We start from the raw sequence: 14,513 nt of genomic DNA, 5'->3' as shown, positions 1-14,513 counted from the left end.
GGCTGTTCTGTTAGGAGAATGGAGTGCACGATTGCCAGCTCTGAACAGATCGACATGCAGTCCAGAATCTTCTCTTTCTGAAGCAGCTTGTTCTTGTCTATTTTTGCTGGGATCCACTGATTTAGCCAGTTTTGTGAATCTGTCAAATACTATAGACATAGATGTCTTGGAAAATATTATTTGTTGCATTTATACTGTACACGTCATGAATCATTTACTTACTATTTTTTTAGTTTGTATATGGGATTTGTTTTAATTTTGTAAAAAATCCAGATTTTCCTCGGAAAGCTTTTAAAATGTACCTCTGGAAACTTTTCCTATAATAGGTTTTTTACCAAGGTGTGGCTAGCTTAGGCTATGTGGCTAACTTCCAATAGTTTATATGGATTAATTTAAAATAAATGAATTCTGAAATAATATTTCTGATTTGTTCTGATGTGCACATTTAGCTTTTAATGTTTAATTTCTAAGAATCTATCACAGTGCTAAACATATGTTACGTCCTTTAACATAGCCCTACAGCATATACAGTAGTAAGAACGATGTTACAGTATTTTGTGTTTATTTGTTAATGTTCATCCATTTTAATTCAATTCAATTCATTCATTGAGATGCATTTTATAGCTTCAGAGAGCAAAGATAACTAATGTGTCTGAGTATGAAAGAAAAGGCAGCTCTCTGAATTAATAGAAACTGTGGGTGCTCCCATTAATTAGTAAATGCATTCTTAGTGCACAATGTACAATTAATATTTGAGGATTAATGTTCAGCTCTTTCTAAGTATTTGCAGGTGTTTAAAAGCAAGTAGCTCACTGGAGGCAATGATATACGGCTTTGATTTGTTTAACAGATGTGAAGCTACATTGATGAATCATGACATCACAATGGAAATAATAGCACAGAGTGCAACAAATCATGAGAACAGTGAATAAATGAAGGATAAATTATATATATTGAATTAAAATAATCTGTGAGTTGTATTAGTTTTCTTTAGTTAGCTTGTAATAATATTGAATATTAATATGTGTTATCTGTTAGCTGTTCACCTGTCTTTTTGCTTGGGAAACAACATGACTGTGTGGCAGAAAAAATTAAAACCAGTTTTCAGAACTGATGACATGCAAGGAGTGTCATTATACCAGTGCTGAAATTGTAAGGGATCTGTGAAGTGGAAACTAGTGGCAATGGTATGGTTGACACCTTTTTAGGCCAGTGTTCAGGAAACAAACCACAGTGAACACAGACCACCCCCTGAAGGAACATCTGTGCTTGGATAAACTAAAGCATTTCCATCCCAGTCCTAGAAACCCTGGAACTCCAGAGGAGGGTAATGAGACAGACACAGCAATTAACACCCCAGTTCATCAGTCTGCTCTGCAGCATACCTGAGATCCCCAATCCATGTGATGCCACTGACAAACACAAGAAATAGTGCGGTTTTCATAGTACCCATTTTAATAATAATAATAATAATAATGTTTCTTTATTAGCCCTATACAATTTCTTGCATTAGGAATTCGTCTTTTCGCATACCCCAGCTTTTCTCCATGGAGACACAGACACACAGACAGGGAGAGAAGCTTGGGGTCAGAGCGCAGGGTCTGCCATTGTACAGATTTTAAAGTGGAAGGAACATGTTCTCATGGCTCCAGACGCCTGTTATTTTAAGTGCAGTGCATACTTTTAAGTTATTTTTTGCAGATTAATGCTGCTTGGTAAGGTTTCATGTTGCAGTTCCTGAGAAATCTTGCTTCTGTTTCGCTCACTGTCCCAGGAGCCTTATTACACTGTTTCTAGGATACTAGTATATCAGTTTCTTCCTCATGGTTTGGCTCTATATTCCAAACAACCTAAATTACGTGTACATAATGTAGTTCAAGTAGGGAGCTACGTCAGCAGGTGTAGGCTGCAAAGGAAGTCCAGGTTTATTCCCTGCTGAAAAGAGAAGCAAAGAAACACAATGTTTCGGCCGTGGAGCCTTCTTCTTCACCAGAAGAAGACTCCACAGCTGAAATGTTGTGTTTCTTTTCAGCATGGAGTAAACTTTTCATAGTTCCTTTACGTGTACATAATGCCTGTCTGTTTCTCTCCTTCCTGATTTTTGAGCTGTTTGAAGTTCTAGTCTGTTTGGTAAATCTCCTGGATTTTAAATATGGTACTGTATGTCTTCTCCTTTGGTGTTTGCTGAAAACTATATTTTTTTCCCAGGAAGTACACTTTTAATAATAATACTGTATCCTTTTGATTCTACTCTTGATTTCATTTTTATTGTATCCAAAACAAAATGATATGATATTATTGCATGTACAGATCATGTACAGAAGACAAGCACTAATGCAAAACAACAATGCTATTTATTAATAATACCCCAGTCAGTGTCCTGTAACATGACACAGTAGGTTTTTGAGTTAAGGTTTAAAAAAACAATGAGGAGTTTTCCTGTACAAGAAACAGCCTTGCTCTTAGCGGCGATCATTGTGCAAATGAGAGTTTTGGCCCATCACATCATTCCTTTCTTTAAAAAAATGACACATTAAACTTTTGAACTTGTTCTTTGATTCCCCTTAAATAACCCAGAATCCTTTTTCAACCCTGCAAATCCGACTCCATGTGGGGCAGCTGGAGCCTCACGAAACGGGCCCTTCTGTTCCCAGCGAAATGTCCTGCAGCAACCAGCTCGCCAGCTCTGGATGCTGACTGTCTGAGCCTGATTGCATGTGGCTGAAGTGGAGCAGCAGTATCAGACTGCCATGGGCAGCCCTGCGCCCTGTGCTGCCCGTTAGCTCATCTTTTGCCTTGACACAACGTAGCAGTGGCTCCTTGACTCAGGGGAGGTGAGGGAGAGAGCAGCTGACGAAGGCTCGCTGCGTCGGCGGGTTTTATTTTCCCCGTACTGATCCTGTTCCTATTGATTTCCTCCGGCCGGAGCGCTGCCAGGCCGGCCGGGGGTCTGGGAGCGTGCCTGAGCTGGTGAGGCGACAGAGGCCCTCAGCCAGCCCAACCCTGGCAGGCTGGCGCCCCGCAGCGCTCACCCGCTGGGCTCCGTGGCGTTTCACTGGCACCTGCGCTGGCCCCCGGGCACGACTGCCCCAACGGGGAGGGAGGGGGGACTTGGAAAAGGGCTTGTCACAGAGCTCTGAGTTTGGGCTTCTGATGATGAAGGCAAGCTCAGTCACGAGAGAGGCTTTCAATTGTCTGCAACTCTCCTCAAAGCAGCAGCAAGTTCAAGTGGTGCGTCGGAGAAACAGAGCAAGGCCACAGATTGCATTAATTGCATTGCTAGATAGTGATCTTCACTTTCATTGCTGTGATCACGTTTGTGGTGGCGTGTTGTCCGTGGCCAGAGGTTGTCTGGATCCTTCTGGCTTGCCATGTACAAAATCTCAAAGAAATCTGAGGAGGCTGGCACACGTGTTCTCCCCTGCCGTGTGTTCATGTCAGCCCTTCGGTCGATTCTTTTCCCTGAGTTTATGAAAATGCATGTTTTGCTATGGAGAGACGGGCCCTGGAAGAGCGCAGCAGGGAAACTGGTATGAAGGCAGAAGGGGCAGCGTGCTGTCAGAGCCCTGCCAAGACTGCAGCCTCGTGCCCTGTGCACATTCCAGCAGGACCAGGACGGCCCACAGCCCAGGCCCAGGCCCGCTGCCTCTTCAGAGGATGGCCCGGCTCTGCAGCTCACCAGGGAGAGCACTGCAGGAAGAGCCTCCCGCCCAGCAGGTAGGAAAGAAAAGACGTCTCCTTTCACTACAGGTCCCTACACGACCCAGTCTCTTCTGGCTTTTTATTCCAACTTCGAAAATCAATGAAAACATTCATCACATGATCTTCTTAGTTATACATATATGCACCAATGCACCATTTGAACTTGCTGCTGCTTTGAGAAGAGATGCAGACAAATAAAACCTCTCTTGTGACTGAGCTTGCCTTAGGCTAGGTAGGTCTAGCTGGTGTATTTACTGTGGGACTACAGGCCTTTTCAGAACACTGATTGCTGAGAGTGATGCTGGCCATGTTGCTGTAGTTCAGCCTTTCCACAGAGGAGTAATTAGGGTCTCTTCCAGCACAGGTGTTTTTTTCCACGTTAGGCTTCTCTTTGTTAAGACATTAAAATCAACTGTATTTTCTTTTCACACGCTGTCTATATTTTTATAAACAGACAACAAACCCTTTGTACGGAAAAGCGTTTCTTTGTCAGAGCCATTATTTTCCCCAGGTATGGTGTATTGACTCTGCGCTTTAAGTGTGCAGCTACAGCTCCATCTGTTGCCTCAGGCAGGTTTGGTTTATTTGTTTGATTTCCTAGACAGACAATTAAAGGCCTCTCAGACTATCGAACAGCTTGACTAACTCTGGGGCTGCTCTGCTAGCCCTGTCACCTGTGTATTTCTTACAAGGAAGCACTGACAAATTCAAGCTTTGCAAGAGCGTGAATCCTCCTTCTAGCTGGCTCCAAAAACATCACACATCACATGCTTGAAGATTTCTTTTGCCGATCCTTGAACGTTTAATTCTTTAAAAAAATTTAAACCCATTTGTTCATCATTCCTTTCAGTATAAAAAGACTGGAGTATTAACATATAAGTAGAATGAAATGAGAAATCCCCCAAAGTCTAATGGTAACCTTTGACATCATGACGTAGCCAGATTTAGTTTTTAAATTCATTTTATTGTTCTTTGGTGTTCTTTGATATTAAGCTTGTTTCTGCCTAGACTGGCTCCAGCATTTGAAATGTTTCGTGGCCACGAGTGAAACCTGCTTCCAGTTCGAGCGCCCAGGGAGACAGCAGGCTTCAGCACGGTCTGCAGGGGATCATGGGATCATTGATCCTAACGTTCACTCTCCTTCGGTCCCAAGGAATGTCTGTGTTCTTGGTGAGGGACTTTGTGCAACAGAAAAAACCTGCGTTAAATATAAAAATCACAGTAGTTCAGGTGGGGAGCTGCGTCAGCATGCATAGGCTGCAAAGGAACAAGGAACTGTCTGAACTATTATCACCCTACTCCCCACCTCACAATCTTCGCTCTTCTAACTCTGGTCTCCTTACTGTCCCCCAAGCCCGTCTACATTGTATGGGTGACAGGGCCTTCTCCTGTTATGCCCCCAAGCTCTGGAACTCTCTCCACAAGGATACCAGAGAGTCACCCTCTCTAAACTCCTTCAAATCCAGAATCAAAACCCTCTTCTTCAGAAGAGCCATTACTGAACTGGTTCCATTATTCATCCCTCTGCTCTTCTTAGTACCACCATCCCCGGTCTCCTCTGTATATTGTAATTGTGTTTTATCTTGTGTATTCTTCTTATTTATTGCTGTTGTCATTCTGTAAAGTGCTTTGAGAAGCCACCTTGAAAAGCGCTATATAAAATAAACTTTATTATTATTATTATTATTATTATTATTATTATTATTATTATTTTAATAGGTTTATTCCCTGCTGAAAAGCAAAGAAAGTAAACACAACATTTCGGCCGTGGAGCCTTCTTCAGGTGTGAGGTCACACAAGGAATAGGCTCCACGGCCGAAACGTTGTGTTTTCTTCTCTTTTCAGCAGGGAATAAACCTGTTACTTACTCCTTATAAAAATCAGTTACAAATACACAGAAAGAAGAGGGAAGTAAGCAGGAAGCAGTAAACAGGGGGAATATAAAAAGAGGAAGTCTTAGGAAGATTGATTTCTTATAACACCACTGTACAAGCATGGAAGCAAATGATTTATGCAGTGTTGTCAAATTCAGCATTTGGTTGTCTTATTTTGTTCATTTGTATTCTCTGAAAAGCTTTCTGGTGGGCAGTGCCAGTTTGAGAAAGAGTACAGTGTTGAGCAAACAGCTATAGGAGTCTCTGTTCTGGAATCGTGACTATTTACTACACAGCACAGGCTGCGGAGTGTGTTCTCAGATGTCTGGTAATGACGTGGCCCGTTTTGCTGAGGGCTGGATTACAGTTTGCAGTCTCATGCACCGAGTCCATGTTTCTTTCAAGGGCCTTTATATTTAGATTATGCTGTAGTGCTGTCTCTATTTCTTTTTCCAGGAATAAAACAATGCTACACTTGCTTTCCTGGGAGAAAAAAATAGCTTGTTTCCTTACAGCTGCATGACCTCACAGACGGCCAAGGTTGAGAGACACCTCTTTGAAGCTCCATTGTCTCGCCTTGGTGCTCCAGGGACAATCACAGGCTTTCACTCCAGCACAGAATTTCTTGCAATTTTCCAGCTCCCAAACAGAACCCAGCTAAAATAACAAAAGGTCTTGTTAGACATGAAACTTCAACGTGACTTACAGGAAACCTGGATCAGATAAAAAATGGATACACGTGAAATTATTTAGTTAGAGGTTTGCAAGCAGCGAAGCTTTTCTCTAATCCTGTTTTCACCATCTAAATACCTGCTGCTCTGAAGGCCTTCTGTGCAGCCCACCTCAGTCCAGTCTCTTTCAAGGCCCTGATAAATTATTCCGTCTTGAAACCATAGTTAAAGACAAATGACAAGGAGAAGGTGGGCAGACTGTTGTTTTGTCTTGTGGGAAAATGTAAAACTAATAAATACCGGTTCACCAAATAAACCATAGTTCATCAACATGCTAAAGTTTGCTGTTACCAGGAAGTGCCACACAGGCTTTGAAGGAAACTACCGTTTTCTGGCTCATCTTTTCATTCCATCAGTAATAAAGAATATTTCCTGCTTGACTTCCTGACTGTTGTCTGATGGTGCAAAGCTATAGGCCCTAAAACTAGCAATGTCAGATAACAATGTAGTCTCATAATGCACTGCAAATTTGGACTTTTTATTTGTGTTTAGGAAAACCTGAGAATTATTCTTTATTCTGTTTACTGAAATGCAATAAACATATGCACACCTGCGTGAGCAATGCGGTCGTTAAGGTTAATTACTACGCTGTCAATTATCTTACAGGGGGATTATTAAAGAGGATGCATGCTTTTTTACGTATGTCAGCCTGTCTTATCAGAAACCATCAAATCCTAGTAGCTTATGACCGGCTTGCAGTGTGTGTTTGTTTGGCTCAATTAGGTCAACCAGTTGTTCAATTCATGTAGTCAGAATACTGGAGGAACAGAGTGGTCTAATATAAAAACTCAGAAGAAGATTGTATCCTGCTTACAGAGAGATAGTTAAAGAAGTACAGCAGCTCCCCAGCGCTGCAGAAAAGAGAAATGTGCACAGCTCTTGTGAGAAGTGAGCAGGGCAGGAGAGATGGGGGAGGGCCTGCACAGATTCTGACTCAGTTATTTTCCACACCACCAGACAACTGCTCCCTGGCAGAAATCAAATTCATAACAAAGAGCTTCCACGTTTCTCAGAGAGTGAAAACAAACAAGCCCCTGTGTTTACCTGCAGGTTTGTCGTAATCTCCATATCACTAGCTATTTCAGGCATTTGTTTATCAGCAAACTACAAAACTATTTCAGTTCATATCGTCATTTCTTTTTTTCATCCTTTTCAGTGAGTTCTCAGACTGCATAATCTCTTCCCCTGGGCATCACTGTGAATGTATCAGATCTGAGGCATTCCAACTAAAATAGCACAGTTAACGTGTACATTATTATATAAAAAGTATAAGGAATAATCATTTCAAGATTTTTTGATACTGGAAAATTTTCTCTGGCTTTTATAACTTCCTAAAGGCTACAGCTGCAGCAACAGAACAAGATAAGAAGGATGGATGGGGCTCCTCTTAAAAATCTATTTTTTTTCTCAGGGGTATTGATAAACCAGCACTGGGGATTAACATTCAAGAGCTTGCTTTCGTGAAAGCAGCTCATGTATTACCTCAGCTACATTGCCAGAAGTCGAGAATCTAAGTATGGAAAGTAATTAATGTAGAAAAACTACACTTCTGGTTTCTGGTTTCCATTCAGCTCTTGGCCCTTTTAACCCATAGTTATGTCTGTGCTAAATACCAATTAAGTCTAGATTCTCCTCGATTCACTGTTTCTGGCACAGCTGTATGCAGCCCATGTTAGAATGGTGGAACATGTTAAGATGAGAAATTAAAATCTAAATTCTGATCTGAACCCTGAATTTTATTGTCTGTGGAGAGGCGACTTCTTCTCTGGATTTTACAAAACAAAAATTCACATACTGGCCTGCTGAGGCAGGGCCCAGGCGCAAGAGCAATCATGCAGATTTGACAGCCAGACAAAGTGTTGATAAAGACAAATTATTTTTTTTATGATGCAGTGAACAAAATGAATCAATGCCCAGGAGCCTGGGTTGTAGTTTCTTTAAATCTGTTCAATAAAAGTAAGTAATTACATTAAGACTTGAACGGGGAGCCCCAGACAGAGCCACATTCCTCTAACTCACAGACTGGTCAATCAGATCATTAACATTTCCAGCAGACAGATGTCAGTCAAACCAGGGTCTTGTACAACCAGAATCCCTCTCACTGTCAGGGCCAGGGTCAGGATGGCTTCTTTTTGGTTACTGCAGAGCACACGAACAAAGGTCAGAAGAGGCAGATGGAAATATGGAGGAATAAAGGCCACTTGTGCACTGCAAGTCACTGTGGTAGCTTTAGCCAAATCTGTTTTTCTGTAGCAGTGGTCGGGGTATTGGACTTGGAGCTGGAAGGCTGAGGGAACACATCCTGGGTGAGATGCTGTTGTTGTGCTTGAGTAAATAAATGGCTAAAAAGTTGCTTTGGATAAAAGAGTTCATAAATCAGAATATATCATTACTGCTGTAACAATATCCTGTAAATATATGGAAAGCACAGGATTACACAGAGAGCACTGGACTTCAGAATAGACCACCTACCCCTGTTGCAGAACCTGTTTTGCACTGACCCCTGTCTTCACTGACTGATCAGCTGAAACTAGTAATCATAACCCAAGATCTGCTTTTTGATATTGGGGCATATAAATGATGTACTAAAATGCGGTCCAAAAATTTAAACTTGGAAGTGCAGCTCAGGTACTATCCAGATCTTGGTCTCTGGTCTGACATGCTGATCGGTGCTTCTGTAATCATGCACGAGATGGAGACAGTTTTGCAAGGCTTTCACCACTGGCTTCCTCAGCAGAGCTCTGTAATTGGCCCTGCTCTTTAATGCATACTGATGAGATATGTCCTGAAAAATTACCGTCAGAGACTAGGGTTGTAGTTTACCTTTTGGTCTCCTGAGCAAATATTTCTTTCTGGGCAACAGCTTCTCATTAATAACATCAGTTAAAAAGCCAGACTGAGCCAAGATCTGGTCTAGATGTCTGCCTTCTGAATCAGTCCCAGATGCCTTTTGCTGGTTTTGGGAATATTATCCTGCTTTTGCCCCCTGGTCAGTCACTGTGTAGGAAGAGGAACAGCTTTAATGATCACTTTTATGCAAGTGTGACTCTGCGGTTTTCTTAGCTATATAATAGTGTCACCCCTTTAGAGTCGTATGTATTCAGCATAGGACTTTGATTTCTGTATGACTATAAGTTCTGGGGGGGTTGACTTTAGGGGTGGTCTGCCTTTACTGTATGTAACCCCTTCTGTAACCTGAGCTGCCATGTGACTCTAATCAGACATGACGAACCCCCCAAAAACAGGCTTTACCCCCGGGTGAGTCATTCCATGATTCCAGCCCCACTTTTTCCCCAAGTATCCCCTTTCCATTTGTTTACCCACAACCCAACAGTGGGACGATAACAGGAACCAGTTAATTATTCCCCCTTACTCCTGCCCTGTAAATCAGTCCCTAAAGAAGGAGTTCCCGAGCAGTTTCCCGTTTCCTGAGCTGTTTGTCCCAGCTCGTGACAGCTCATAGATTGTGTTTCGCCTTAAAAGACCTTGGGAGGTTGAGCATCATCCGCAAGAAAGGGCTTAAAATCCACCTCTCCTTCAGCAGTCCCACCGGCCTGTTATAGCTCAGCATTAGCGAGCTGATTCCAGACGAGGGCTCCTGTTGGCTTGAGGCCGGCTCATTGCAGCAGTTGGAGCAGACCTGGCTGTCTGATGCAGGGGCTTGTGGGTACTGTGCCTCAGCCTGTTTCTTCTTCAGCAAGAACTGCAGCTTGAGCGCAGGCCAAAGCTGGAAAATTAATGCAATTATGCCACATGGTAAGCTGAGGCCCTGGAAACCCCCAGACGCTATGAATCAGAGAGGGATGCTTAAACGCCTAGAGAAAAAACTGCATGCAGGAAGACGGCGTTTTTGCAGATAGCATGTTTGATTTTGTCTATTGCCTATGAGTATAGAAACTCTTCGCCTTTTTATGCAAAGAAAATCTCTGACTTCAAATTGCTTGCCAGCAGTTTTTTGAATGCAAAAGACATTCTAAAATCTTTTATCAGGATCGCTTTTCAAATAAAAACACAGTAAAACATCATCCTAACCAGTATCACAGACCAGCTTGTATCAGCTCTTAAATAGAATTTACATAACGGGGACCTCTTGCAATGTAATATTAATATGGTAATAGTACACAAAGGGGGTGCCTCCAGTAATTTAAGGTTGTGCAATCTACCGCAATGTACTGGAAACAAATATTCCAGTATTGCAAACAAAGTATCAGATAAAATCAGATTGTTTTTGTATGTTCTTCAGACATAAAATCCAAATGAAGGGAATAAGTAGCATTACGTTTCTTGAGCATGTCATAATAAGAGATTTGAGTAAACAGTGAAACAGGATAGGCCAAACCTACAGATGCAATCCTGAATAGTCACCGTGCAGTAAACTGCATATTCCTTCCATGTGATTGTATTAATGTCAATTACCAACCATTAGAATGCAATCCTGGGCAAATACAGTTTCGCTCAACGTAATCTCTGGGAGGCTCAAGTATCAGGGTTCGTTCGAGCCTGTCACTCCAACCAGTTCTCCCAAGGGTCCTGGACAGATCTGGAATCTCTCCCGGCAGGAGATCGGCCCTCTCGCTGCAGAGGGATTCTCTGCTGTCTGGGCCTGGTGCTGTGGTGCAGTGAAGCCAGTGTGCCCGTGAGCTCCAGTTGACGAATCCTGGCAGGGGCACGGCTGTACTTCTTGTATTCACGGTGAAAGTTAGTCCCGATACTCCGGAGGATGCCAGTCCCAATCTGGATGGTTTCTGATGAGTCAGGCAACTGCTCTTCGCCAAGTAGCTGCACACGACTGCTGGAACTCTGTGTGAGTCATGTTGGTTCGAAGGCCTACTGCATACAGCTGAGGTTTTCAGAGCTTCCACTGAGAGCTGTCCCCGAGAGCTGCACCAGTCCCCCGTCCTTCACCTGTATCTGCTGCCTGAGCTATGCAGTCCACATCCCTCTGCAACTGGCCTGTGAGTCTTAGCAGGGAGCCATACCGAGCAACAGTTGTTAATTCCAGAAAATTCAAACGGAAAGATATTTAGTGAATTGCAGGAGGAGGAAGAAGTATGTGCTTCTGGATTTCTGTGCCGGGCAGAGAAAACTCTGAGAAAGCTCTGCATTTCTGTGCCATGCAGAGAAAGCTGCAATTCCTGATGTGGTGGTATCTCCACCCTGTTGGAATTAGAACTTCCCACACCTTACAAACAAAGATTCTTCTGATGACTCACTCCAGAACAAAGCAAAACCAAAATCCTTGTCAGCTGAACAATGTAGATAGTCAAGTTTTGTGTTTCTAAAAGTAGAGGTCTGATTGGTCTCAGTGAGCAAGACTCTTCGTTTCTCGCATAGATTCAATACGATTGGAACACAAACTCTCAGAGAAGAGGATGCCCCATGCCACACTCTTAAGACCGAAAGAGACTGGCGGCAATAAAAATACATTCAGCAAATTCTGTAGCCTAGAATCCTGCACAACACAGACTGTCGTCACCAGGAAGGGTCAATGATTACTTGATATGCCATCCCCAATCAGATGAACACTCTCCATACAGCTCTTGGAGAAAGAAACAAATTCTCATGTGTCTTTTTTGAGGAATAGGGGTGACTAACCCATCTCTGTTTGCTGCTGTAGCATCACAGTGTTTGTTAAGACCCCTGCAGCAGCAGATCTCTATTGTGGAAAGAAATGGTACCATACTGACTCCAGCACTTAACCTGCGGTCAAGACTTGTGTTGTCAGAGCAGGGTTACAGCACATAAGAGCTGGGTGCTCCATCAGACAGAAACATCAGACAGGCTCCTTTCCTACAGGCACTGCAGAAAAACTGAAAGAACCAGATCTGCCGCTTTTAAATTAAATCTGTCAGTTATTTGTTTCATCCTCCAATTTAATTGAATTTGCCGAAACGGCCGCAGCCTACCCTGTTTTCTGTTGAATAGTGTGAAGCAACATAAGAGTGCAGAACTCAGTCTGTTGCCTTGATGGCTAAGTTGGTGAATATTAATGCTCTCGCCATTAACAGCCATGACTGTGTTGTTACACAATGATGACTAGGAGGTTAGGCATTCCTGCATATCCACACTTTTAGTCCAGTTTAGATGAAAAGCCCGGAGGAATCTGTTAAAACATCCTGTTTGGATTGTTTATATTCCTTAACCTGCCTTTTGAACCTCTGGATGTTTTTTTGGTTTGAGCTTCTGAAGCAGGAGTACCACCTTCTCACGCGATCTGAAATGCTGACATTGCTCTATGCATCTAAAGGGTGCTACTCCGGGGCAGGACTGTGGTGGGGCAAGCTGAGGCTTGCTGGGACCCTCCTCCTGTTGGACTTACATTGGACACGCCTGCCTGGAAGTGGCCGATTTGCCTCCTGTGCAGTGAAATTCCACTGGCAGAAAAAGGGTTCAGCTGACTGGCTCTGTGGGCAATTGAATATTCCTCAGGATCAGCAATCAGGGTATATCAGCAGTCAGGGGTAGAGGGCTGGGGCTGTCTTTAAGCTCCTACAGTTCAGGAAGAGAGGGAGAGTGAGTTGTGTGCTGAACTTTAGAGACGTTAGCCGGAACAGAAGCGTTTATTCACATCAGCAGCCCTCTCTCCAGTTTAGGTTGGAAAAGTGAGGAAGATGATGAAGACTTGCAAGGATTTTGCTATGGATTGGATTTAGAAATGAAATTACAGATCCTGAGTGAGTTTCTTAATATGTAATCCTGGATTTCTTTGAGTTTTCCAGAGTCTCTGTGGGGTAGTAGACTGGTGTAACAGTGGGTAAGGGTGGGGGGAGAGGAGGAGTATCATCCAGTGAAGACTGAGGAGTTATTCCACAGGAGAAGAGGAACTGAAGATCTGTGATAAGCTGGGGTTTTGGGTCTGAGTCTGAAAGGGACCACTGAGGCATCACAGAAGTCAACGTCTGCCACAAGGGCTGCAGGTTATTTCACTCCAGGGCTCCTTTTGGAGGCAGCAGTATATCTTTCTGTCTGTACAATTCAGGACAAGTCTGTCACTCGCAACTCTGCTCTGTTTGTCTACTGTTTTTCTGCTCTGAAAAGGGGTCTTTGTTGGCTCTTCCTCAAGCAGCTGAGAGTGTAAGCGCAGGCTGGGGTGACAAGAATCACTTGTTTGCACGATGCTGTTGCTGAAAGCTCTGAAGGCTGGTGCATCTGCACCGGGCACAAAGACCCAGACTGTCCTGGCTTCGGCTGACAAAGTTCCCTTGCAGGGCACAAAAGTGCCTCTGTCTCCTCATCTTCTGAGCTCTCCTCGGCGTTGTTAAAAGACAATCACTGTACAGAACTGCTGGCAAACTCTGATTCAGCACCTTTCTCTTTTTTTCCCCCCCAAAGTTTGTTTCACAAAACAGGGTTGTTCATCTTAGAATGACAAATAATGATATTCTTTTACCACGTGTCAGAGTGAAGTCCTGGTGCATTCCTCTGTCATGCCGTTCGTATGGCCTTGTGACCCCGGCCCACTCAGGACATTCCTGGTATGCAGAGTGTGCACAGAGCTGACAGGTCCCCAATCTGTACACAGCCAACCTAGCCAGCTTAATAACTAGGAGAAATAAAGAAATGATGATAAGCTCTGATCACATTTATTATTACTTGTGTACGTCTTGCAAAGTCATTTCAGTGCTTTTTGAAGTTATACTGTGACAATTATTTATCTAGTTGACACCTTTATTCAAAGGACCTTGTCTTTGAACCTATTGATAGACCTGTGTTTTTTACTGGAGCGATTCAGGTGAGGTGTATTATCCTGGGATGGATCTTGCTCAAGGGAACAACAGCAGACCATCACCTGGGACTTGAACCCACAACCTTCCAGACTCCAGGTGCAAGGCTGGACGGCTCCACAAGGCTGGGTGTGTTTATTGCATGTTTCAACCAAGACTCTGAGCACTTGGCTAGTCTTGGCTTCTTCAGTCCATTCAGTCCCAAGGCAACAAGACTTAACGATTCAATGTCATTAGTCTGTGGAGCGTGGTATGTTTCACAGGCTGGTGGCTCATTGTGGGCCTCCTTGCTGAAGCATCTCTTGGAAGATGATTCCCACTCGGACTCTGATCCACCCATATTCCATGGATCTCTGGCTATGACTCTCTGGGGATGCAAAAGTCAAACAAGAAAATGTTGTTTGCTGTAATAAGGCAGAGGAGGGTATACGTTTGGCTCAGTCCCTGAAGTAAAGGGTGTGGTTTTGATTGAGTCAGTTCTG

At 43.4% G+C, this 14,513-nt stretch overlaps 1 long non-coding RNA gene across 1 annotated transcript; it reads right to left on the bottom strand.

Moving 5' to 3' along the window:
- Positions 1-1,864: 1,864 nt before the first annotated feature.
- Positions 1,865-11,862, bottom strand: LOC148646039 (uncharacterized). The gene is made up of 3 exons (XR_015927945.1): positions 8,276-11,862; positions 6,090-6,233; positions 1,865-4,900 (listed from the first exon to the last, which is right to left on the bottom strand). It is a non-coding gene; the product is annotated as an uncharacterized LOC148646039 (long non-coding RNA).
- Between the last annotated feature and the right edge of the window lie 2,651 nt (positions 11,863-14,513).

The sequence above is a fragment of the Lepisosteus platostomus genome, chromosome 17 (genome assembly GCF_059453375.1).
Source record: "Lepisosteus platostomus isolate fLepPlt1 chromosome 17, fLepPlt1.hap1, whole genome shotgun sequence".
Classification (NCBI taxonomy): Eukaryota; Metazoa; Chordata; class Actinopteri; order Semionotiformes; family Lepisosteidae; genus Lepisosteus; species Lepisosteus platostomus.
Note: the sequence above shows the minus strand (reverse complement) of the source record. Positions and strands in the feature narration are given on the sequence as shown.